This window comes from Bos indicus, chromosome 9 (assembly GCF_029378745.1).
Source record: "Bos indicus isolate NIAB-ARS_2022 breed Sahiwal x Tharparkar chromosome 9, NIAB-ARS_B.indTharparkar_mat_pri_1.0, whole genome shotgun sequence".
Classification (NCBI taxonomy): Eukaryota; Metazoa; Chordata; class Mammalia; order Artiodactyla; family Bovidae; genus Bos; species Bos indicus.
This window is the reverse complement of record NC_091768.1, coordinates 75,886,972-75,913,849: the sequence shown is the minus strand read 5'-3', so window position 1 is coordinate 75,913,849 and position 26,878 is coordinate 75,886,972. Positions and strand designations below refer to the sequence as shown.

Sequence of the window (26,878 nt, the reverse complement as noted above, 5' to 3'; positions counted from 1 at the left end):
ATACCACTGTTTGATGTTTCACAAATTTACAAACTTACACGGGTGTTCCGACTATATTACCTAACTACAGAATTAGGCACATCTGGGGTGTGTGTGTGCACTTTGTTTTGTTTGTTTGGTTTTGAATGCTCATGAAACAAAGAGAGTCAAGCTGAGTCACTGAGTCCCTTAAAAAAGTCCCTAATCCCTCTTCCACTTGGGAATTTTGAATCTGAAAAGTTCAGGTATTTTATGTATGATACAATCTTTCTAGAAAACCATCTGTACAAACCCCTACACTCTTCAATCTGTGCATTCAGTGTATTGACATTAAGCCACATCCGGGCAATCTCTGGCTTTAACAGTAACTTGGGCCCTCTGATGGTTTTCCCAGTAGCCCTTCACTTCTTAGGCTCCTTTTTGATTCCAATTAGTCTCTTATTTTTTGAGAGTTAAGTTTCCAAGTTGAAAATAAGTATGTTGTATTTTCTGGGATGTACACATTATACTTACAGTATTATTAGTAAATGAATATGTCTCTACCTGAAATGGATTAAGAAAAATAAGACCACAAATGGTTTATAGTTTATAGTGAGAATGTATGTTGGACATGGATTGTGTGAGGTCTTCACGTGTCTCTGGCTCCTCTCAAGAATTCATCTTGGTGGTTTAGTCCATAAGTGATGTCTCACTCTTGTGACCCCATGGACTGTAGCCCACAAGGCTTCTCTGTCCAGGGGGATTCTTCAGGCAAGAATACTGGAGTGGGGGTTGCCATTTCCTTCTCCATGAAAAATGAAAGTGAAAGTCACTCAGTCATATCTGACTCTTTGCGACCCCATGGACTATACAGTCCATGGAACTCTCCAGGCCAGAATACTGGAGTGGGTATTATCCAGTATAACATAACTATCCCTTTCCTTTCTCCAGGGGATCTTCCCAACCCAGGGATGGAACCCAGATTTCTCACATTGCAGGCAGATTCTTTACCATCTGAGCCACAGGGAAAGCCCAAGAATAGTGGAATAATGGAATAATCCCTTCTCCAGGGGATGTTCCTGACCCAGGAATCGAACTGGGGTCTCCTGCATTGCTGGTGGATTCTTTACCAACTGAGCTATCAGGGAAGCCCAGATTCATCTTGAGGACAGATCAAAGCCCTTAGCAGGTAGTATCACCTAATAACTCTGATAATAGATATTAAAAAGTTTGTGAATATAGTAGGAACTCCTCCACTGGATAGTAAACTTCTTAAAGGAAAAGACCTTGTATTACTAACTCCCCAGTATCTGATAACACAGGGTGGCACTTAGTAGGTATTGATAGATATTGATTAGACCTCAACTTGATTAAAAAATGCTTAGGAATTGTTGCTTTCTCTGTGTCTGAGCCCCAAAAGTGGGGTACTCAGTCTTTATGTAGGGTATAGTTTATCCTTTATTTCTATCCACTATATATCATAGGTGAAAAGCAATAATAATAAAAACCTTCGGTCAATAAGCTTTTGATAAAATTAATTCAGTTTACTTCTTAGGAAGTTTTTGTCTATCTCCCAAGCTTATTTCCTAATATGGCAAATAATGTGTTTCAGAGAGAGTTTTCTTGATTTGGTTTTACTTTTAGTTAATACTTCTAAAATGAGGTTAGTACTTTAACACCAGAAGTTGCTCATTTCTTGTTGGGAGTTGTGGTTATTGAGGAAGGGGAGTTCCTTTAAGGCGGTTAACACTTTGGAATCCCCAGGGATGGTCCATGACAAAGGAGATTAGCATTCTGAATCGATACTGGATACCTTCAAACCACAGCCAGTTAATCTGAGTCATAGTCACCAACCAGTTCAGTTTGAATACAAAAAGGGAAAAAAAGGATGAAATCCTCATAAAAGTACAGTGTACCTAGTAGAAAATTATTCAGTGCCACTTCAGAATTTTGAGATCCAACCCACTGAAATATTTAGCATTCCAAAGAGGCTGCCATATCAAGTATCTGCCATAAACTTTGCTACACTATATTGTGCTATTTTTAATGTATTTTGTTGAACACACACTCTTTAAATTTGTTCATAACCTTTTCCTTAGTTTTTTTTTCCTTCAAAAGAGATTTTTTGCTGTCATCCTAAGCTTCAAATTAATTAGGGTACTTTTAAAAGATGTCGTGTCCAGTGTAATATAAACTATTGAATTTATTTGAATAACATAAGCCATCATATCATTTGTCAGAGGTTGTCTATGTGAGTGATAAGTCTGAATGGACATGCAGATCACTGCCATGCACTGGGTCACTGAAGACTTTCTAGCAGGGGATCTCATGTGATCATAAAGAGTAATAAAAACCGAGAGTGAAATGAAAAAATTTTTCCAGAAATAACTTAGGAACTAGTGTTTATGAAGATAACTGAGTATTTCTGGCCATGACTGAAGAGGGTCTTCCCCTCTCCATCCTGCACTATGGCCAGTCTCGACACACACAGGTTGCCTAACCACAGTCATCTTGTCCAGTTTTAGCTGCGGCCACTGCCACTGCTCTAAACTTGACTTTCTTTCTTTCTTTTTTTTTTTTTTTGGTATTATCTTTTGCTCTCCCAAGCAAAAGTCCTTGACAGATAAGGAATATAGTGTAGTACATAGAATTTAGGTTTTGTAAGCTTGGATTTATATACCAACTTCAGATTCCTGGAAGTGGGATTTGGAGTAAGTTACTTAACAGTTTCCCTTCCTACCCAGGCCCTCCTCGTGAGGTTATCCTGATCTTAAAAAGCAGGCAGTATGACAACTTTCAGAGTTGTACAGTGGAGGTGAGAAAACATATGCTAATTTCCCAGCATAATATTGGCACATAATAAATGAATAAATGTTAACATACTGGGAGGAAAAGCAGGTGAGCAGGGCCCCAAGACCCACCTGAAACTCTGCTTCCAGCACTTACTAGCTGACTCAGTTTTCCTAATCACCCCCTTCTCTCTCAGCCTCAGTTTTTTCATTTATAAAATGGGCAGAATATTTCTTGACCTTCCTTACCGAATTAAGTGGTTTAAGGAAATGAAATTTTGTGTGTGTGAAATTACTTTATAAAAACTGTAACATATTAAAATGTTACAAGTATGATTACAAAGTTTTGGAGAATTAGCTTTATTCCTATTGGGAAAGATATATATACATATATATATATATATATATATATATATATACACACACACATACATACATACATATTTTTTTTCCCAACTTGAGCTCAATGGTTCTCTTCTGCTGAAGGTTGTGGTGGCTCTTTTTTTTTTTTTTTTTTCTTAAATGACTCATATGGCGCTTGCTATGAGGCTATGAGTTATCTCCAGGTTGGTTTTCTTCCTTCCTTCCTTTTTCTTTCGTTCTCTCTGTCTTCCTCTTTCCTTCCTCCCTTCCTCCTTTCTTTCTTTCTTTTTCTTTCTTCTGTAGTCTCTGCTCTAATCTGTTCAGGAACAAGAACTCAGCTTTAAACTTTGGGCTGCAGTGTTCAGAGCTCACAGCACAGACAGGCTAAGGGTGAAACCGTCTCTGAGATGGAAACAGCCATCAGATGAGGGAAATCTAGAGGGAGGAAGCTGGGCTCTTCAGAGAGTATATATCAAAGTGTTGTATCAATGCTAAATCCCACACCTCTTTCTCCCTATGTGATGAATAAATACTACATCTTACTAATTTTTTAAAATCCCAGTACCTGTCACAATAACTGGCATACAGCTGGCATTGAAAAATGTTTCTTGACTCTGAGATGAGTAGAAAATTACACAATTATTATTTTGTCATTTTATCATTATTTATGTTACATAATAATAACAGCATATAATATGTAGTAGTATATACATAATATAATAACAATAATAACAGCACTTATTAGGTACTTATGATATCATGTGTTTATAACCATATGCTCATTATTTTCATTTAACACTCAGAATGGCTTTACTAAGTAGATGCTATAATTATCCCCATGTTAGAGATGAGAAAGCTGGAGCTTTGGAAGGAGGTTCTGAGACACTGATATAGGGCATGGGGGTGGCGAGTTAAGTAAGACAAAATAATTACAGGGGAGAAATGAGGGTCCAAATGAGGAGGGAACACGTGGGTTTGAGATGAAGCTTTCATCACAGTTACTATGTTTATCTCAATAACGCTCTGCAGCCCAGAGCGGTTGATGGAAACCAGTTTTTACGTAGATGTTATCCCCTTTATGCTTCCTTGGACTTGATGGCTATGAGTCATTCAATAAAGAGAAGTTAACGCATGGAGATAGGAACCGATGAAATATGTTCTTCAGCCTGGTGGAGACAAGTAATTGCCATTGGCTCTGGAGAGTAGAGATACTTCAAAGCTTCCTCTAAGTGAGCTTTACCCACTCCCTCTCTAGCAAAACTCCTTGGCTCCTGGCCTGTATGACCTTAGCTTTGTTCAGGAAATTCTGCCTAAGAGGCCTCAGAAGAGAGGCTGGTAAACTTGACATCCTATACACAGCTAAGTTATTTGCTAATAGGTTTGGGGATAGAGGAGGAGAGAGTAATCTATACCAAAGAACTGGGCCATTTGGGTAGAGTGGTTTTGGGCCATTCATCAAAAGTCATCACATCATCTAGCTCTCCTATAATTAAGACAGTGGTTATACTAGCTGTGAAGGTGAAGGTTGCTCCTTTTCATCAAATTCAAGCTTTCTTAGAGAAAGGTAGGAGGGCTATGTCTGATCAGAAATGGGTGAGTAGTACGTAACTGGTTGACTTTAATTTCCTTGGGCAAGGAAGCATTTGATATCATATCAACCCAGCACTTAGACAGTTTTTACATTCAGCTTCCCAGGTGGCTCAGATGGTAAAGTATCTGCCTGCATTGCAGGAGACCCAGGTTCAATCCCTGGATTGGGAAGATTCCCTAGAGAAGGGAATGGCAACCCACTCCAGTATCCTTGCCTTGGGAATCCCATGAACAGAGGAGCCTGATGGGCTATTATCCATGGGATCGCAGAGTCGGACATGACTTAGCAACTAACACTTTCACTTTCTTTCACTTTCTACAAAAAACAACTGGTACAGTTTATTGTGCTATTATGACTTACGTTTGTGCGTGGACGATGTAGCACTCTGAGAAGAAAGCAGAGAGGATGATGAGCAACTATAAAATGATGTCAACTAAGGATCAGGTAGAAAAGGTGGTCACATTCGCCTTGGGCAGCAGAGGCTATGGCACAGGCTCTCCTTAGCAGCCAGGGCTGTACCTTGTGTCTTCCTGAGACACTTTGAATTTACCTAGATTTCAAGTGCAATCTGGATACCAGGAGTGTTAAAAGCTCCTCGGATGAGTTGAGCTGAGAACCCCTGTTTAGGGGGCAGTAGGCCTGATTGTGAAATGAGAAAAGCCTTCAAATGAAAATGAACTAGGTCTCCTCGCTTCACCCCAAGAAAAGAATCAGCGCTAGTGCTAAGGGGTGATATGAAGGCTTATCTGGGCTCAAAGGAAAGAAGAATATTTGAAAAGCTTTGAGCTGTACTGAAAATGGAAGTAGTTTAGTGGTAAAGAAGCTTTGATCTCTAGAGGTGGTCAAGGAGAAGATGGACAACCATCACCTGGGAAGGTTGAACTTGGCCAGTGAGGGCCCCCTGTGCCAGGAGGACCAGAAGCATCATTCAGCCCCCTCACCCTTCATCAGAGCAGCTAAACTTTCTTTTTTTAATATTGGGTTTCCCCGTAAGATTTCCTTTGAAGAAAGAGACCTGCTCAAAAAAAAAAAAAAAAAGCTTGAAGAAAGAGACCTGCTCAAAAAAAAAAAAAAAAAAAAAAAACCTTTAAAGTCACTCAACTAGTTGACCTTTATAACTATTACCAGCTCTGAAATTCTACAGTATTTAATCTTGTTTGATATTTTCTAAGAAATAAAGCTACTGATTGATCCATTCTTCCGAAGTCTGAGGTGGCAAAGAAGGAGTTCGTGAAAGGGATGGAAAATGTGACTAGGAGGAGGGGGGCGCTGCTCTCAGCAGAGGGCCAGATGCAAGAGCCCTCAACCCTATGTAAGCTTGCAATCAATCAGAGTCTCTGGGGATGCTGTGTGGTGATAGCTATTCATGAAACACAGCAAGGTTGAGAGCCATGGGCTCCATGGGTGAGCTGTGAGAAGCGTTCTATTGTACATGGAGCCAAACACGGCAGGCAGCCTCCAACACTGTGCTTCTTAAACTTCAGGTGCATCATATTCACCTGGATGGCTTATGCAAACATAGATGACTGTGCCCCACCCCCAGAGTTGCTGATTCAGTGAGCCTGTGACCAGGCGAAGAATTTACATTTTTAACAAGTTGCAGGTGATGCCAATACTTCTGGGGAGCACTATCAGAGAACCACTGCCTGACAAAAGGGGTTTACTTTAGACCTGCAAAGAACCTCCTCATGGTGGGACGGTGAGTCACAGTATGTGGCAGCCTTGAGAGGATGGGATAGTGCACTTAACCACTGTGGTCTTCCTTGCAGAAATATACTCACCTGACAGAGGAGCCTGGTGGGCTGCCGTCTATGGGGTTGCACAGAGTCGGACACGACTGAAGCAACTTAGCAGCAGCAGCAGCAGCAGTGTATCACCCAGGTGGCGCTAGTGGTAGAGAAACTGCCTGCCAGTGCAGGAGAGGTAAGAGATGTGGGTTCAATCCCTGGATCAGGAAGATCCCCTGGAGGAGGAAATGGCAACCCACTCCAGTATTCTTGCTTGGAAAATTCTATGGGGCAGAGGAGCCTGATGGGCTACAGTACATAGTGTTGCAAAGAGTTGGACATGATGAAGTGACTAAGCATAGTCTAGTCATAGGGGAAACATCAGACATATCAATTGAGGGACATTCTACAACATACCTGATGAGTAAACCTCTCAAGATCATCAAAAACAAGGAAAGTTCGAGAAACTCTCATAGCAAGAAAGCCTAAGGAGATGTTAGACAACTAAATGTTACGTGGTGTTCTGGGTGGGATCTTGGGACAGAAAAAGAGATATTGTGGAAAAATTGAGAGAATGATGCATTAATATTGATTCATTTGTTGTGACAAATGTACTGTAATATGATAACATTGGAAACTGACTCCTCTTCCTTTCTCACACTGCAGCCACACAGTAGGAATATAATCCTAGATAAGAAAGGCAACTGTCCCAGTGACTTAAAATTCTTAGTAGAAATTTCCAACACTTCGATTCTCCTCATCTGGAAATCATTATCATGGTGACCCATCTTTCTCTTTCCCTGCCTTCTTTTTTTGCAGTTCCAAGACAATGTGCTCAAGGTGGTGGTTGAAATGAAGGGCGGTCAGAGTCCTTTCCCCAGACAATATTTTGCTGCTGGTGTGTAATTATGGGTGACCTTATTTCACTGGCTTTGAGAGTGAGCTTTATCAAATTCCTCATGTATCATTCAAGTTTTAAAGTGTCTTTGGAACACTGCACTGTGGGCTCATGGTGTGTGTGTGTGTGTGTGTGTGTGTGTGTGTTGGGAGGGGTTGTGTAATACAACCACTCTCTAGACCTGTATGTTTGTTACTCACCCAGTATTCACGTTGCATCTCCAACTTGGCTTTAGGTCCCCTCAGCCTTTTGGATGCTTATTGTTTACAGTTCCTGCCATGGTATCTGACGAGGTTCCAGACAATAAGTATCAACCATACCTGGTAAGGAGATAATACTGATTCAAGGGAAACTGAATACCTCATGTACAGTTAGAATGGATTGGTTGATTTGGATCATTTATTTTTCCTTTTCAAGTGACTGAACTATACATTTGCAGGAGTTTAGTGAGGGTCTTATAGGTCCCCCTGGGGATTGGCAGTGGCTGAACTGATAGCTTTAAGGAAGAAGCTTAGATACCTAATTCATCTTCCATCTAGGCAGGGGCTCCCAGGGGATAAGACTGCAGAGTTACATGTGAAATGCAAAATTTGAAGCAGAAGGCTCTCATCACCTGGAATTTTCTCTCCCTAAAATTGAGCAACAATACTGGAAATAGTGACAACTTACAAGAGTTCGTCTAGGGCACCAGGCGCCATTCTAATGGGTTCATTTCAGCCCCACAGAGGCACAGAGAAGGTAAGTAACTTACTTAAGCTCATGCAGCTTGAAGTGGAGCCAGGATTCTGGTCTGGGTCATCTGGCTCCAGAGCCCTTTCTGTAAACTATAAGGTTTGTGCATCTCTCTTAGAGAGGACACTAGGAGCTGTCCCACTCTTGACTAGCCTGACTAGAGGGTCCAAGATCTGGACTGGAATTTCCCAGAGAATGTCACAACTGTCTAAGGCTAGGAGAATGTTCTATCACTTAGCTGTACTTCATATAACTATCACCAGCATCACCCCTAGCAACTGGTAAATATTGATTAAGCTTCTGTTCCATGCCAGGTAACATGGATACAAAGATGAAAAAGAGATGGTAGGACTGCCCTCGAGAAATGTAGAGGAGATAAACACCCAAGCAAACAAGCCAACAAAATCCCAAACAGCCCCCAGTAAAGGCCAATAGAAAGAGCTCCAGTGAGTAAGGGACTCGCCTTGCCCTTGGGGAGGGTAGACAGTAGATGACTCCTTTCCTCTCTCATTTAGTTTTCCTCCAGCTACTTCCCTGATTTCTTCTACTTACAACTAACAAGCTTAAATGGAAGAGATTTGAAGTTCTGTGCAAGGTGCTGGGAGGTTTAGAACGGCAGTATTCTGTTCACCTGGTAAATATGAGAGGCTCCAGCTCAGCAGATGCCTATTTGCCCTCCTCCTCCCAGGAAACAGGGAACATTTACATCTTTGTTCCTTCTTCCAAGGCAGGAATCTTGGGTTTCCTCTGAAAGCTCCTCTGGCAGGCTTGCCTGGCTGTGCGTCCATGTCTACCGCCAAAACAAACATGTTGCAGGGGTGTTGTTCATGCATTGCCTTCGAAAACTCTTGCTGTCACGGGATCACCCTCTTCCTGCTGATGGATGGTCATTATCTGACTCTGTTGCCATGGAGAGGGATGGACTCAGGTGTGTTTTTCAAGCCTGCATACTCCCACTGGGGCTGCAACAAGGATGCTTCTGTACGTCATGTTTGGCAAGCCTGTGGCAGGCTGTGGCCAGGCTTTTCCTGCAGGTCAAACCTAATCAACTGATCAGCTGCAGATCATATCAAGACCTCTGCTTGATACGTTATTAGTGACAGACATGCTTCCATAATGAATATCACTATGTCATTTGACCATAACGTTGTTGAGGTGGGGAAAGAAAACACTCCAGTCATCAGACTTGGGATGAGAAGGGCTTGTGTTCACAGAAACACAACTTCACGTCACTGTTTCTCACGAAGGACTGTTTTGTTCTTGAAGACTGCTGCTCATCCTCTGATGTTGATTTCCTATGTTACAACGACCTCGATTCGTATGCCCTGGCAAGCAGCACAAGCACTGTTTCCTGTTTCTGAACTTGTAGACAACCATCCATACGTCTCATGGTTGTCAATTCAACCAGATAACTGTGGCACCTCCTTGATGCTTTTTTAAAGGACCTTGGAAATGAAGTTTTTAATTTTTTTGGATAGGGTATTCTTAATTCATTTGGCTAAATTTTCATATGACTAATAATCTAAAATGAAAGTAAGTATAAACTTGTGTCCCTGTTTCTCAGGCCTGAAAACTCAGTAGTGACAAGACTGCAGATATGTAGATTTTAAAGCAATAAATGTTTTGTAGTTTTTCTTATTTGTTTGTTGAGAGCAAAGGAGTAGCATCAGTCTTGTTTTCATTTGACCCCCCAAACAGGAAAATGATTACAGGTTAGTCATTGAGAACAGTCAATGGGGACTATGCCCACATTGTATAGGTCAAAAACATGTGAATAGTTTTCACAATCTGTGTACACTCTTGCGATGAAGTTGCTTCATTTATTGGTGAATGTTACTTATGTAGTACTACTATAGGGCAAAAACTAAACTAGGTTTATTCTATTCAGATATTAACATTTTTAAATGATTAAAACATATACAAAGCATATATAAATATATATATACTTATCCAGCAGTTTGGAACATGCTTTAAAGCAGAGGGGAGAAAGGTCACTTGGAGATAACTGCCATTAATAGCCTATATTCTTGCATTTTGTTGACTCTGTGTGCATGTGTGTGTGTGCATATTTTAAGCAAAGCTGGCAATATACTCTTTATACAATTGGTTGTTTTTTTTGGTTTAACTTTTACAAGCTCTTCATAAATAAACTTTTTGGTTATAAAACATTTATATTATTTGTAACAGAAGATCTTTTCTTTTTTTTATAAGCATCCTGCATGGATCACAGATTCCATTTCTAAGTCAGAAGTCTGTCTTGACCACACTCACCAAAAGTTCTTTGGAAAAGTTAATCTCCCTTGTGTTTTAGATGATTCTATCATTCTCTTAGAGATATAAACACACACACACACACACATCATTATCACCCTGGAGCCCGACACAGGCTAAACCCAAGGATGTGGGCTTCTGGTTTTCAGTCCCCCTTGACAGCTGTGCCCATGCTCCTTGCATGCCCTAGTGATACACACAGAATGTCCTCCCACTGGGTAGATTTTCCCATCTTTACTAAGGAATTCAAGTCCTGGTACCTAATATTGAACACTTAGCTCCCCTTATCACCATCATGGCCATTCTCCCAATCTGGAAAGATCTCTTCTTGATGGAACCCACTCCCTCACATCTGTCTCTTCCTTCCCCAGGAAAGTAATTCTAGTTTGTTTCCTATTAGGTCCAATTCTGCCAATAGAGTCTTGGTTCTCTTTATTGTCACTTAGAAACACAAAGACTCTCTAAGTTGAGTTGGAAGGGAAGGGTGAGAGTTGCTCAAGGAAGGGAAGATGAGCAAAGCCTGGATCTGCAGACTTCCATGTGCTTGAGAAGGCAAAGAGAGTAAAATTACCTTTGGTATTCCTTTGAGTCTCCTCAGGGCTTCCCTGGAATTCCCAGGTGGTGCTAGTGGTAAAGAACCCACCTGTCAATACAAGAGACATAAGAGAGATGGGTTACATCCTTGGGTCAGGAAGATCCCCAGGAGGAGGGTATGACAACCCACTCCAGTATTCTTGCCTGGAGAATCCCATGGACAGAGGAACCTGGAGGGCTGCAGTTGCAAAGAATCGGACATGACTTAGTGACTAAGCAACAAAAACAACAAACAGCAGATGATAAACAACATGGAAACTATTCTCCTAATAACTTAAGTGTTTATGTAATGAATATGACATAATTTTCAAACCATTACTTTTAGGATGAAATCTAAACTTTTTAACGTGATTTACAGCCTGCTACCTTTTGGCTCCTGCCCCACTGCTCCAGCTCTACTGAACTTCCAGACTCTCTAGCCTGTTTTTCCTCTAGGTCATGCATATGCTATTTTCTTTTGCTGAAATGTTCTTCCCTCTATCATCCCCATCTTCTGGTTAACTTCACACATTTTTCTCATTTTAGATTAAATGTCACTTCCTCTGGTTAGGTTCCCTGTCCTCTGAGGTCTTGTAGCAAATGTCATTAACTACTCGGTTAACTACTTATCTCCACCCAGATTGTAAGTTCTGCAAGGATGAGGGCCATGTCTATTTTGTGTTTGGATTCTGTTCTAGCTCAATGTTTGATACATATTAGGTACTCAATAAGATATTGAAATGAGTCTGACTCTTTGTGACCCCTTGGACTGTAGCCTGCCAGGCTCCTCTGTCCATGGAATTTCCCAGGCAAGAATATTGGAGTGGGTTGCCATTTCCTCCTCCAGGGGATCTTCCCAACCCTGGGATCAAACCCATATCTCTTGCAGCTCCTACATTTGCAGGTGGATTCTTTCCCATTGTGCCACCTGGGAAGTCCCTTGAAATGAATAGTGGATATTTTTGGGTGCTTCTGGTTTTCACAAGCAGTGATTATTTGGAATTTTATCTTGGAATTTTAAAATTACTTTCTGATGATAAATTCTTGGAAGTAGGATTACTAGGTCAAAGGATATAAACATTTTTGAGCCCTCTTGAGAAAACACAGATTGTTTTCCAGAAAGTTGTACATTCCTACTAGTAGTGAATGAAATTTCCTGTTTCACTGTACTCTTCTCAGCACTATTAGAAATGATTTTTTGCTAACTTGGTATTAAGAAAGTTTCCCCTCAGCTGTTTCCATTTTGCCTTAAATCTTGAGATGGACATTTTTCATCTATTTTTACATTCACTTGTATTGCTCTGATCTATTTCACATATGGTAATATACATGTTTCAATGCCAATCTTTCAAATCATCCCACCCTCGCCTTCTCCCACAGAGTCCAAAAGACTGTTCTTTATACTTGTATCTCTTTTGCTGTCCTGCATATAGGGTCATGGTTACCATCTTTCTAAATTCCATATATATGCATTAATATACTGTATTGGTGTTTTTCTTTCTGACTTACTTCACTCTGTATAATAAGCTCCAGTTTCATCTGCCTCATTAGAACTGATTCAAAAGAATTCTTTTTAATAGCTGAGTAATATTCCATTGTGTATATGTACCACAGTTTTCTTAACCACTCATCTGCTGATGGACATCTATGTCCTAGCTATTGTAAACAGTGCTGTGATGAACATTGGGGTACATGTGTCTCTTTCAGTTCTGGTTTCCTCAGTGTGTATGCCAGCAGTGGGATTGCTGGGTCATATGGCAGTTCTATTTCCATTTTTTTAAGGAATCTCCACACTGTTATCCATAGAGGCTGTACTAATTTGCATTCCCACCAACAGTGTAAGAAGGTTCCCTTTTCTCCACCCCTTCTCCAGCATTTATTGTTTGTAGACTTTTGGATAGTAGCCATTCTGACCAGTGTGAGATAGTACCTGATTGTAATTTTGATTTGCATTTCTCTGACAATGAGTGACGTTGAGAATCTTTTCATGTGTTTGTTAGCCATCTGTATGTCTTCTTTGGAGAAATGTCTGTTTAGTTCTTTGGCCCATTTTTTGATTGGGTTGTTTATTTTTCTGGAATTGAGCTGCAGGAGTTGCTTGTATATTTTCAAGATTAATTCTTTGTCAGTTGCTTCATTTGCTATTATTTTATCCCATTCTGAAGGCTGTCTTTTCACCTTGCTTATAGTTTTCTTCATTGTGCAAAAGCTTTTAAGTTTAATTAGGTCCCATTTGTTTGTTTTTGCTTTTTTTTCCCATCACTCTGGGAGGTGGGTCATAGAGGATCCTGCTATGATTTATGTCAGAGAGTGCTTTGTCTATGTTTTCCTCTAGGAGTTTTATAGTTTCTGGTCTTGCATTTAGATCTTTAAACCATTTTGAGTTTATTTTTGTGTATGGTGTTAGAAAGTGTTCTAGTTTCATTCTTTTACAAGTGGTTGACCAGTTTTCCCAGCACCACTTGTTAAAGAGATTGTCTTTTATCCATTGTATATTCTTGCCTCCTTTGTCAAAGATAAGGTGTCCATAGGTGTGTGGATTTATCTCTGGGCTTTCTATTTTGTTTCATTGATCTGTATTTCTGTCTTTGTGCCAGTACCATGATTGTAGCTTTCTAGTATAGTCTGAAGTCAGGCAGGTTGATTCCTCCAGTTCCATTCTTCTTTTTCAAGATTGCTTTGGCTCTTCAAGGTTTTTTGTATTTCCATAAAAATTGTGAAATTATTTGTTCCAGTTCTGTGAAAAATACCATTGGTAGCTTGATAGGAATTGCACTGAATCTATATTTTGCTTTGGGCACTATACTCATTTTCACTATGTTGATTCTTCTGATCTATGAACATGGTATATTTCTCCGTCTATTTGTGTCATCTTTGATTTCTTTCATCAGTGTTTTATAGTTTTCTATATATGGGTTTTTATTTCTTTAGGTCGATTTATTCCTAAGTATTTTATTTTTTTCATCACAATGGTGAATGGAATCACTTCCTTAATTTCTCTTTCTATTTTCTCTTTGTTAGTGTATAGGAATGCAAGGGATTTCTGTGTATTAATTTTATATCCTGCAACTTTACTATGTTCATTTATTAGCTCTAGTAATTTTCTGGTGGTATCTTTAGGGTTTTCTATGTAGAGGATCATGTCATCTGCAAACAGTGAGAGTTTTACTTCTTCTTTTCCAATCTGGATTCCTTTTATTTCTGTTTCTTCTCTGATTGCTGTGGCTAAAACTTCTAAAACCATGTTGAATAACAGTGGTGAGAGTGGGCACATTTGTCTTGTTCCTGACTTTATGGGGAATGCTTTCAATTTTTCTCCATTGAGGATAATGTTTGCTGTGGGTTTATCATATATGGCTTTTATTATGTTGAGGTATGTTCCTTCTATGTTCTGCTTTCTGGAGGGTTTTTATCATAAATCGGTGCTGAATTTTGTCAAAGGCTTTCTCTGCATCTATTGAGATAATCATATGGTTTTATCTTTCAATTTGTTAATGTGGTGTATCACATTGATTAACTTGCAAATATTGAAGAATCCTTGTCTCCCTGGGATAAAGCCTGCTTGGTCATGATGTGTGATCTTTTTAATATGTTACTGGATTCTGTTTGCTAGAATTTTGTTGAGAATTGTTGCATATGTGTTCATTAGTGATATTGGCCTGTAGTTTTCTTTTTTTGTGGCATCTTTGTCTGGTTTTGATATTAGGGTGATGGTGGTCTCATAGAATGAGTTTGGCAGTTTACCTTCCTCTGCAATTTTCTGGAAGCCACTGGGAATTTAATGGTAGGTTGGGAGGATCTTCTTTTGCCAAAAGACTGACCAATGTCTCAACATGATCTGTTGAATAATCTTTCCTTTCCCAATGATTGAAGATGCCTCTTTTCACAAACATAGAAACAATATTATTCTAGTGTCAGTGTGTCTTCCTGAAGTGGGTCATGTGCTTTTTTGTCATTTAGGTTTTAGGGAGAGACTTTGACGAGGAGGAAACCTTCTGTGTTTGTCTCCCTACCCCATCCCTTCTCCCTGGCTCTGCCTACTGGTTCTGCAGTTTAGCTTCACTGAGGCTAAACTCTGAGGCATCTAGGGAAAGTAGGTGCCTGAGATATGAAACTGGTAAGGGCACAATGCATTTGCATGAAAACCCACTATACCAATTTAGTAATGTTTATAAATGTCTTTTGGCATTACCAGAGCATAACTTTAGTTTGTCTGGCATTGGATCTAAAAACATGCAGCCTGCAAACAGATACCCGCTGAAAAGCAAGTGCTGTGGTCAAAGACAGAGTATCTGCCATCCTGACTAGTGTTCAAGTGACCAGTGTCTCTATGGTGATGGTTTCTTCTTTCACACAACACTGCACAGTAGTACAAGGGGGGAATGCCAGCCTTAACTAACAAAGACAAGAGTCGACAAAAAGTTTCCTTTACAGGAAGCCACTAGCCACGTACTCAGAAAGGTGGGTGGGAGCAGACATCTCTATATTAAGGTAATTTGCTCTCTTTCTCATTCATTCTTTCTTCTTTGCTTTCTTGCTTCTTAGCTTTCAGCTTAGTTCTGTGATAAAGTTTGGCTTTATCATAGTTCTTACAAGTTGGTCCCTGGGAAAATGAATCATAGAATCTAACATCTTAAGTTAAGAAGCACTGTTGACATTCATTCGTTGTGTTTTCCATCAATCAAAATTGGAAACAGAGACAAGTGACCATTTTTGTATGTCAAGAAGCAGAAACAGTGGGAGTACAAGAATCTTGCTGCTTCAGGAAACCATTGTCATTTATATCAAAGTGCTAAAGGTTTGAAATGGACGTGTTTCAAGGGTTTCCCCACATCCTGCCCCCAAATGTGGATCTGTGTTTTGAAATGAATTAGTTCAATCTTTATCCTGAATTCAGATACCTTTTTTCCCTCCTGACACTTAGACAAATACAATTAACCTTCCTCTTATTTCTTTGGGGTGTCTGTTATAATTTGTTTATCTCCGTATTTGCTTGGATGGGCATGGGGGTATTTCAAGTACTTGTCCTAAGGTGTTTATCTGGGCTTCCCTGGTGGCTCAGATGGTAAAGAATCCACATACAGTGTGAGAGATCTGGATTCGATCCCTGGGTAGGGAAGATCCCCTGGAGGAGGGCATGGCAATCCACTCCAGTATTCTTGCCAGGAGAATTCTCATAGACAGAGGAGCCTGGAAGGCTACAGTCCATGGGGTTGCAAAAAATTGGACTCAACTGAGCTACTAAGCACGGCACAGCAAGGTGTTTATTTGGGGCTTCCCAGGCAGCTCTGCTTGCCAATGCAGGAGACTTGGGTTCCATCCTTGGGTTGGAAAGATCTCCTGGAGACGGAAATGGCAACCCACTCCACTATTCTTGCCTGGAAAATCCCATGGCAGAGTTTGATACAACTGAAGAACTGATCATGCATGCACAAGGTGTTCATTTGCAAGCAATAAATAGACAGCAAGTAACAAAGAGACACATCTCATTCCAGTTTAAACCAGAGACCCTGTCTCCCTCTACCCCCTTACCTTGCTCTTCTTTTCCTTTTCCCACAGTGTCTTTCACCCTCTAACACACTACCAGGTTACTTGTTATGTTTATTGTCTATTGTCTCCTGAATAAGGACAGTGATTCTTGTCTGTTTCATGTATTCTAAGTGTTTGATACCATATCTGGCATGTAAGTTGTCACTCAGTGAATTTTTGTTGAACTCAATTTAATCAACTCATGTACCTGAAAAGTCCAGGTTTCTGGTAGGGTGGGGTCCTTCATCTCAATAATGTCATCCAGGACCCAGATCTTCCCTCTTTTCTCTATCAATTTTGTTTTACTTAGGGGCTATGCTATCCTAAGTCAGGCTCCTCTTGTGGGCCCCTGGTGGCTCTAACTCCAGGGCTTCTAGTTCAAATACAGCAGGAGGGAAGGGGAAGCTTCATCTTGCAACTCCAGCAAAAGTCCTAAGGGTCCCTCTGAATGAACTGGCTCAGTCACAGTCATGGTGGTGAGGGATAGATGTGCTGATGGCTTAGCCCAGGCCACGTATTCCCTCCTTCCCAAGATGGAATCAGCCTTTCAGGAATCACATGGATCCCCAAACAGAAACTGAGGGCCTGCTGGAGAGGGGGGCATGGTGGATGGATGGTTACACTATTCAACAAGAAGGAAGAACACTCTAACCAATAAGGGTTTATCACTGCAAACAGAATTTGGGAAATCCCCTGTCTGATCTTCCTAATTTATGTGACTAGAGCTGAGGTTAGGCTCAAGCTCATGTGATTAAATTGAATTCATCTTCTCAGTTGGGTGGGGGGGCAAATTTGGGTTTTCCTGTGAGGTGGAAGAATTCTCTAAAAGGATTTAGGAGAGCAAGAAAACAAAAAGCTGATCTTATGGATGGAAAGATGGCAATTTTTTCTTTCTTCCCATTGATATAACTCACTGGAGTTTGAAAAGAGGTCACTTCACCCCTTTCATTCTTATTCTGTACTGGGTGCACCAGTGCATTTTCATCTCCAGGGCTTAGTGACCAAGTAAGGTAGAGTAAAGAGAAGATCAAGGGGGTAACCTGTGGCCATGAGCAAGCTCTGTGGTTCAGAGCTGATCGCATGGAGGCAGAACTCCAGGTTGCCTGCAGAGGGTCAGCTCACTCTGACAACTGGCTCTTCTTCTTGCTCTTCCTCATCTCTATGTTTATTAACTCAGGATTCAACACCAAAAAGAATGCTCTTAATTTGGCCCCCCATAATTCTATAACACAGAGGATGAGTTGCTGCAGGTAAGTACTGGGAGACACTGCAATTTTCTAAGTTAAATATCAAATCAACATATGTGCCAGAAAGTGTAATTCATTCTCCAGGATCTTAAGTGTCCTGTCTTAGGCACAACAGAAGGGAAGTGCACTCATTTCTAATACCTCTGCATACAAAAAGAATATAAGTAATTTTTATGCCCACAGCTGGTTCCTCAGTACAGTGCTGTTCCTTTGGAGTATTGCTAACCATGAAAGGCTCGCGGAATGAAATAAGAACATGTACCATGCATGGTCTAGTCCTGCCTGCCTTGCCATCTCCATCATGTGCTGGTTTCCCCTTGTTGCCTTCTGCTTTAGCCACACTGGCCTGTAAGTCATTGAAATATCCCAAAGTCTTTCTTCCCTTAGGGTCTTGGGCTGCCTGGGTTCAAGTTCTGCCTTTCTACTTACTTACCCTTTTCATGCTTCATTTGCCTCATCTGTGATGTGGGGCTAACAGTCATTCTGCTTCATAGGATTGTGTTAGGATTAAAAGAAATAATATATGTAAACTTCTTAGAATGTTCTTCCTTCCCAATAATTAAAAAATGTTAGCCCCCTTCCTCCGCTTTCCATTTCCTATTTCTCTTCTCTGCCCCCATCTCCTCTCATCCTTTTGCCCAAATTAGGCATTTCAATGTCTCAGTTGTTATGTACACTATCACTTCTTCAGAGGACTTCCCAGATGGCTCTGTGGAAGGTAAAGAATAGTAGGTACAGAATCCACCTGCAATGCAGGAGACACAGGAGACTCAGGTTCAATTGATCCCTGGGTTGGGAAGATCCACTGCAGGAGGGCATAGTAACCCACTCCAGTATTCTTGCCTGGGAAATACAATGGACAGAGGAGCTTGGTGGGCTGTTGTCTGTGGGGTGGCAAAGAGTCAGATGTAACTGAGGACACATGTAGTACTTTGGAGATCTTTTCTGACCATCCTACCTAAAGAAGTTGCTTCCTTATTTCTCTGTTTCCTTCACTGCACCTATCTCCATTTGCAATTATATATTTATTTGCTTTTTTTCCTTGTTCATTGCCTTTCTCCATGAAGTGACTGAAAAGTCCATGCTTGCAGGGTCCTCAGCAATATCTGTCATTGTACATATTACACAAGTCTGCACAGAGCAGGCTGGCAATACACATTTAAGAATGAAAGCCAATGTCCTTTGAAAGGGAGGGGAACTACAAAGAGAAAGTGAAATTCTGAATCACTAATAATTCTATAACATACTGGGGCGGAAGCTTCACTGCTGGGTACCATCACTGGGATTGGGCAGGAGTGGGGGTGGGAAGGAGGAAGCACACCTCCTACCTAAAAGAAAATGCCAAGCAACTTGAACACCTCTAATTTCCAGGGCTTTGGCTGCCAAAGTAGATGGAAGTGCCAAGCAGGGGACAGTGATTGTCATCACATGGCCAGGAGAGCTTTAGACTAGTTTGGTAGAGGGATCTTACTCAGCAGCGCATGGAAGACACCTTCTAGGAACCGTCAGAAATATTTGAAAGTTACCTTTCATGGGGTTAAAGATCCCATGACCCGAGGCTATGGAAAGAACCAGGGAAAATTGAGTTGGGGTTGTTCTTGTTATCTATGCAGTTGGGTAAGCCCAGAGGAAAGTTGAATTACAATATGAATATTACCATGGCCAGGACTCATCTCTATGTGCAGGGTTCAACAAAAGACTCTTAAGCAAAGGTTCATAACTAGTTCATTGACAGAGTGTAACAGTAAGAGAAGAAAGAGCCCAGTTTTATCAACTCCCATGTCGTCATCCACATGACCTTCACAGGCTGCAGGGAATGTTGGTGGGGAAAACAGATTATTTTCTATTAGACTGAATTTTTCTTAAAAATTCACATTTCTAGCATTAGCCAACAGGAAAGAATGTTGAATATGCTTATATTATCTGAATATTGGGAAAGAGGCAAACTGGTAAACATATTTATTAAGGTGGGAAAATGTTAACACTGATACTTTCAATGAGAGGATGGTCATGAGAGCCAGGGAATCACAGTTATGTTCTTTTTACCCCTAACCAGTTTCATCGAAAAAATATATTAATAAGAGTATATAAAATTAAATGTGAATGGCCCTCCTCCTCTCCTATTGGTCAAGCACTCCTATTCCTTAGAGGTAACCACTGTGAAAATAGGCTCCTAGGCATTCTCTTTCTGAGTTTCCTTCACTTACACATACCCCATCACTTTATAAGATCATCTTTTTATTGATATGCTGCCTCATTAATTGGAGGAGTGTGCTTGTATGTGAATGTCTTTTATGTTTTTCAGATTATCTGAAGACTAGATTCCTAGATGTGTAATTACTGGGTCAAAGTTGCCTTGAAAATTTCTGAGGTCCAGGTCTGATTGCATTTCTGCTTATGAGCACTGAAGTGGGCACCCTAACTCCTTCGAACTGAGTTTGGATGAGGTGATCTTTAAATGCCTTTAGAGCTCTAACATGGTTTGAGTCTAAGATTCTTAGGCTCCTCTAGATGATGGCTACTTTAGGCTGACTTTCATGCAGTGGTTTTAAGAATGATTCTTAATTTAGAAGCAAGCCAGAGAGAGAGAAAAAGGATTAAAAGAAAATGAGCAAGTGCAGCTGATTATGAACTTGGGTTTTTCGTAAATATTAGGAAAGGACAGAGCTGAGCCAAAGTGGACCAAACACCCTTAGCTATCACAAAAGGCTACAGCTGAAAGTGGTGCTTTTATCATTAGCAGACAACACGGATGTTTGAAATAAAGCAGTGTCTTGATATCTAGAGAGATTACAGTTCCCTGTACTGCATGGAGGACATCTTACCAGGGTTGGCATCGACCCAACCTGTAACCTTTGAGCTGTAGCCCTTGTGGCTGTGTCATCAACTGACTTCGTAAAAGAACATGGCCAAACCTGCCCAGTCCTTGGCTGGAGCTCCTTTCAGCAAAATCCAGGGCGCTGTACGTGACTCAGGTAGTGGAATTCTGCCTTTGAGTCAGGACAGAATTTTAGCTTTTCCCTGGTTGGGAGTTTAGTCATGTTTAAGGACCTATAAAAATTTTTTACAGAAAATGTTATCTTGAAAAGGTAGTTTTAATTAATTGAAAGAATCGGAAACTATTTCCTTAAGATTCTACTTCAAGTTTAGTTATTCATTTCCTTTTAGGAATGACAGGTTCAGCCCTAGAGCATGATCACCAGGTTTCCATCTGCAATTCAGAAATAGCTATGTCTAAATTCCAGAGGTTTTAGGGTATTTCTATATGAGAGCCAGGGATAATCTTAGAGTAAATTACTCTAAATAATTGGTAAAGCTTCTCAGATCATAAAGAATCTGCCTGCAAAGTAGGAGATCCAGGTTCTATCCCTGGGTCAGGAAGATCTCCTGGAGAAGGGAATGGCTGCCCACTCCAGTATTCATGCCTGGAGAATTCCATGGACAGAGGAGCCTGGTGGGAGTGACTAGCACAACACTCCTTGATAAAATTTTGAGCTTTCCAATTTACTCCATTAGTACTGAATCCCAAATCTGTATTACTGAAATATCTTAACTTAGATGAAATGGGTGTTTGAGGAGCACCCATATATCACTAGATCTTACGGGAAGGAATACAGATAACTGAAATGTTTTATTTAAGCATGATATATAAATATACATGAAAGCACTGATCAAAATTTCTCCAAGAAAAGGGAACGCTTTTACGCTGTTGGTGGGAATGCAAACTAGTACAGCCACTATGGAGAACAGTGTGGAGATTCCTTAAAAAACTGGAAATAGAACTGCCATACAACCCAGCAGTCCCACTGCTGGGCATACACACTGAGGAAAGCAGAAGGGAAAGAGACACATGTACCCCAATGTTCATCGCAGCACTGTTTATAATAGCCAGGACATGGAAGCAACCTAGATGTCCATCGGCAGATGAATGGATAAGAAAGCTATGGTACATATACACAATGGAGTATTACTCAGCCATTAAAAAGAATACATTTGAATCAGTCCTAATGAGGTGGATGAAACTGGAGCCTATTATACAGAGTGAAGGAAGCCAGAAAGAAAAACACCAATACAGTATACTAACGCATATATATGGAATTTAGAAAGATGGTAACAATAACCCTGTGTATGAGATAGCAAAAGAGACACAGATGTATAGAACAGTCTTTTGGACTCTGTGGGAGAGGGAGAGGGTGGGAAGATTTGGGAGAATGGCATTGAAACATGTATATCATGTATGAAACGAGTTGCCAGTCCAGGTTCGATGCACGATACTGGGTGCTTGGGGCTGGTGCACTGGGACGACCCAGAGGGATGGTATGGGGAGGGAGGAGGGAGGAGGGTTCAGGATGGGGAACACATGTATACCTGTGGCAGATCCATTTCGATATTTGGCAAAACTAATACAATATTGTAAAGTTTAAAAATAAAATAAAATTAAAAAAAAATTTCTCCAAAACAGGATGCTATGAATTAACTTCAATGAATGCTCTAAAGATATGACCCTGATCTGCCTATATACTTTTCTTTTTAGGTTTAAAGGTGCTGATCTAAGATGATAGCAGCTACATTTATCCCACCAACATGAATCTATAGTATCATCAATCCAGAAAACGTTGGGATGAAGAAGTAGTTATATATACCTATGATGTTATAGAACTAATAGATAGCTATGTCTTATCTACAATTCTCAAATGATCCATGAATTATTTTATTGAGTGTGAATTATTACTTCTGTCTTCAAACTTTCATAGCAAGGCTGATGACTTTACTAGCATATTATGTGGAAGTGTGTAGAACCTGTCTACATGATATATCATGCCCTTTTGTTCTGTGGCTGAGACATTAAATTACTTCCAGTAAATAGCATTCATCAGTGATGGGCTTTTGGCTGGGTCCATGGCTATTCAGAAAAAAAGTCTGCATTTCTTAGATTCCCTTGTAGCTAGGTGTATCCAAGTGATGAACTTCTGACTAATGGGAAACAAGGGGAAGTGTCATGTGGATGGTAGCTTCTGGGAACTTTCTTCACAGACCAATGTCATAGGCATCCAAACCCCTTAGTCTTCATTCCCCTCCCTTGCTACTAATACATGTCTTGGACCAGAACTTTGGGGTCATAGTTTTGGACCAACAGAAGAAAAAGCTGGAAGGAACCTGGGCCCCTGACATATTTGGGGATCAAAGTTGCCATTGCAGATCTAGGTTTCTACCTTCAGACTTTTATATGAAGACCATAAGCTTCTATCTTTTTAAAACCATAATTAATTAATTAAATCATAAGTAATAGTCAGTTTCCATTAATCATCACCTATTTCTTTGATGGACATTAGCCTGATTTTCCTTGATATAAAAAAACACAAAATGACACTTTTTTCTTTTCTCTAAAGTCAGTATCAGGTTATATAATCAGATGTATGGTCCAGTAAATGGACAAGAAAGTTTCAAATTGAGATGACATAGAAAAAACCCAGAATTGAAGCTTGCAATCTGTTCCTATTACACATATATCTATAGTTGAGCTGGTGGTGCTTTGGTTAGAATGGTTGCAGGTAATTTAATCATTAGTGATACTGAAACAGAATGCTGATGGAGTATTTTACTGTGAGAAGTGTATAGACATTTTCTCAGCTTTACTACGTCAGGGTCAGTGATCTCCCCTACTTTTAATTTCAAGAGGATTTTGGCTGACCAATTCCTTCCCACCCATCTACAAGTATACCTTTTCCTAGGATCATAAAAGAGAGCATAAGTTCACTCTTCTACTCCCACCTCTAATTTACCTGCTTTTTTCTCCTCCAAATCATTTTCGTGCCAACAACCCCTGGAAAGGTGGAAAAAAACAAAATCAAACAAACAAACAGAAATCCAAGGAAATATCCTGACATTGCTAACAAGCCATATCTCTGGATAAATCAGACGTGATGACAGTGTCACTGGATTGTTATGTCACTATCCTAATGGGGGGGGGGAGCATTTTAAAATTCATCTACATCTGCTGAGTGCATCATGATAATGTTTTGTTGGCTTTTTTTCAAACGCATCAGATGGGATAGGTTAGTGTCACAGCTCCCTTATTCTCTTTGAAAAGAGGACTTTAAATTCTCAAGTAGCTAAATAGTATGCAAGGTATTTGTAGAAGGCAAACGCAGTCTCTAAACTCCTCCAAATTCCTAGAAGTTACTTATTCTTAATTTTGCTCCAAGAGCTTCCCCAATCCAGGAAGTTGTCTTCTTTGTATTTCACATCTACCCTATCTACCCTTGTAGCTTCCTTCCTGTGATTTTGAAATTTCTTTTTAAACTCTACTTGCATCACGCTAAGTCCCAGAACTAGAACTTCAGTCATTAGCATTTGCCTCACTGAAGACATCCCAGGAGTGTGGCTCAAAGGAAGGACCCCCTCGGAGAAAGGGGTTGCCCAGATAAATGATTCATGCACTACAGAGATGGATTTTTTTAAATGTACTTTCCTTCTGGAAAGGAGGAAACTGGTTTTCCTTTTCTTCTGAAGCATCGTCACAAAGCCAGGAGCGGGAGGGCAATCCTTGTAGCCATGAGGTTCAAATGAACAGGGGAAGAAAAAGCAGTCCCCCTGGAAGGGGGAATGTCTGATAGCTCATGTCCATCCTTCTCTTTCTCTAGTTGCTGAGGATGCAGAAGCAGCCTTGCTAACGTGCAGCAGTGACGTGACTCATGGTCAGCTGACATGGCAGGAAGTCACCTCAAGCTACACTGACAGACGGGAAAGTCCAGAGTAGATTGAATGTACTTTTTAAGAAAAGGAAATAAAGAAGGCACTTTGGAGCTGATGGGCTGTGTCACAAAGTCAGAAAGCCCAATTACATTTGATAATTTTGTGTAAGACGTAGGAATAGTCTGGGAATGCATTGATTTTAAATAAAGATATTACTATAATGTTTGCAACCCGTGCATGTATATTTTAATCATTAAATACAGAACAGCACTCTTGTCAGAAGGATGAAATCATCCAGTGTTCACTGGACTGAATTAAATGACATTTGATTGCTGGGGTCTCAACAGGGATAGTCATAAGAAAGACTGCAGCAAGACATCTTCCCTCTCACTGTGGTTGCCTGCTTTTTAGAGTTCTTCTCTTGTGCCGGGGTTCAGGGATCTTCAGGGGCCCTTTTCCTTTCAAAGGAGAGGAAGAGAATTCTTTCAGCCATTCAGAGGATCTGGAAATATATGTGGTCTTGTGGTCCCAGGGATGGTGGAGCCTGGTGGGCTGCCGTCTGTGGGGTCGCACAGAGTTGGACACGACTGAAGCGACTTAGTAGTAGTAGTAGTAGTAGTAGTGGTGGTGTGCCAACTACTCTGCAAAGGAGTATGAGAGGGCTGGATAGAATAAGATCTTTGAGGAGCTGTGTCTAGTTGGGGCAACAAGCTGTAAACATACTGAATGGTGAGTACCAGAAAAAGAGCTCTTTCAGGGAAGAGTATGATAGATTATCAAATAGCTATGTCAAGAGAACAGACATGCTGAGAGCATTGAGAGGAAGGCAAGATCAGTGGGGACAAGGCTGTTGATCAGGGAGAATTTGTACAAAGGGATCTGGAACTATATTCCACTTTAAAGTGGATGGAATCCACTTTACATAAGGGGCAAAGATCAAATCTGTTATCCCAGGGATGGTGATAGCCAATGAAGAGTGGTATAGGTATTAAAACCTGAAGATATGAATTAGACCTGGTTCAGAAAGATGGTTGAACAGTGAAGCTCATTTCTTCTTCTGTAGAATGGATGTAATAAATGCCCTGCCATCCACATTAAGTGAAGTAGTGTGATTCACTGTAACCCACACAATAAACTTAAGTTGTTAATAGTGGTATATTATGACTTTAGGAATAATTTTACATGTAGAGATACTACTTAATTTTAAGGACTAAAGTAGTAATTTAGACATCCATTCATCTGGAATAAGACAAAGATATCTACTGTCACTACTTCTATTCAACATAATATTTTAAGTCCTAGCCACAGCAGTCAGACAAGATAAAAGAAATAACTCACTGGTTGCTGACCAGTGAGTACATGCATAACGTTGGCTTGGGGTCTTGTTAGAAGCAAGGTGAAGACCTTTGTGCTTTACTATTATAAAGCACAATATATATTATTAATACAGGTGTCATCTTTCCAAGGATTTTTCTATTTTCTCTGGCAGTGAAGATATTTTGTTCACAATGTCCCAAATGAACATTATATTTTAAATTTGGACTCACAGATCTTTCACATTGCATGGTACATAGTAAGAACCCAGTGTGCATTGAATGAGTGAGTTTTCTAGATTTAAGATGCAATCCAGTAATCATTGCTTGTAATATGGGGAGCAGGAAGCACTTTTTCCTTTTAACCTTGATAGAAAAATAGTGATGTATTTGCAGTGGGATAAAAATTCATATGCCATGAGTCAGAATACATTAAGAAATGAAGAAATGCATCTTATTTTTCTCCCCTTCACTGAGCTCATCTTACTTGGAACCCCTGTTTGCAGTAATGAGAATTTTCATTCTTTCCAGGTTAAAAAGTTCTTTGGGGTAAATATTGAGTCCATTCAAAGTTCAAACCTTCTTACAGGACAGTTTCTCCTGTCTCAAGAATCTCCCTCTCTTTTCTTGTTCTAGACTAGAAGACTACGTGCCAGGTAAAGGGAGGAGAACCTCAGGTCCCTAGGTTGCCCCCTACACCCCTAGACTTCTGCAGAGGAGCCAACTCCCCCCAAGGGTCTGCTGTTCACAGAGGTATGATTAGCCCCCTGCGTCTCAGATAATGTGCTGGTGTCCCTTGCAGGTGTCCAGCGGTCCATTCACACAGTCTCCATGGGTCTGTGGCTTCTCTACTCTGTCTCCAAGCCACATCCAGTCTGATGGTTCCCTTGGCACCTATATCCTGCCTTCTCCCTAGTCCCATTCTCTCTTTGCCATCTTTGTACCACACTGCAGTGTGTGAGACCCACGGGGCCTGAAGTGGCCCCAGGTCCATTCCCCTGGGGCAGGATCGCTGGAAATCCATGAGTGGCTGACTGTTTCCCCTATTCACATTGTGTTCACGCATTTCCCCCAAAGCCTCTCTGATTGTCCCCGAGCCCAGGTCTAGCCCTGGCCCTTCTCCCTTATCTCTCATTTAGCTCCTTTCACAACACAGGAAGGTTGCCATGGGGGCTTAGCGACTAATCCCTT

At 40.6% G+C, this 26,878-nt stretch overlaps 1 long non-coding RNA gene across 1 annotated transcript; it reads left to right on the top strand.

Moving 5' to 3' along the window:
* The first annotated feature begins 15,284 nt into the window (after positions 1-15,284).
* Positions 15,285-24,599, top strand: LOC109563665 (uncharacterized). The gene is made up of 2 exons (XR_002181368.2): positions 15,285-15,393; positions 24,323-24,599. It is a non-coding gene; the product is annotated as an uncharacterized lncRNA (long non-coding RNA).
* Positions 24,600-26,878: the final 2,279 nt, after the last annotated feature.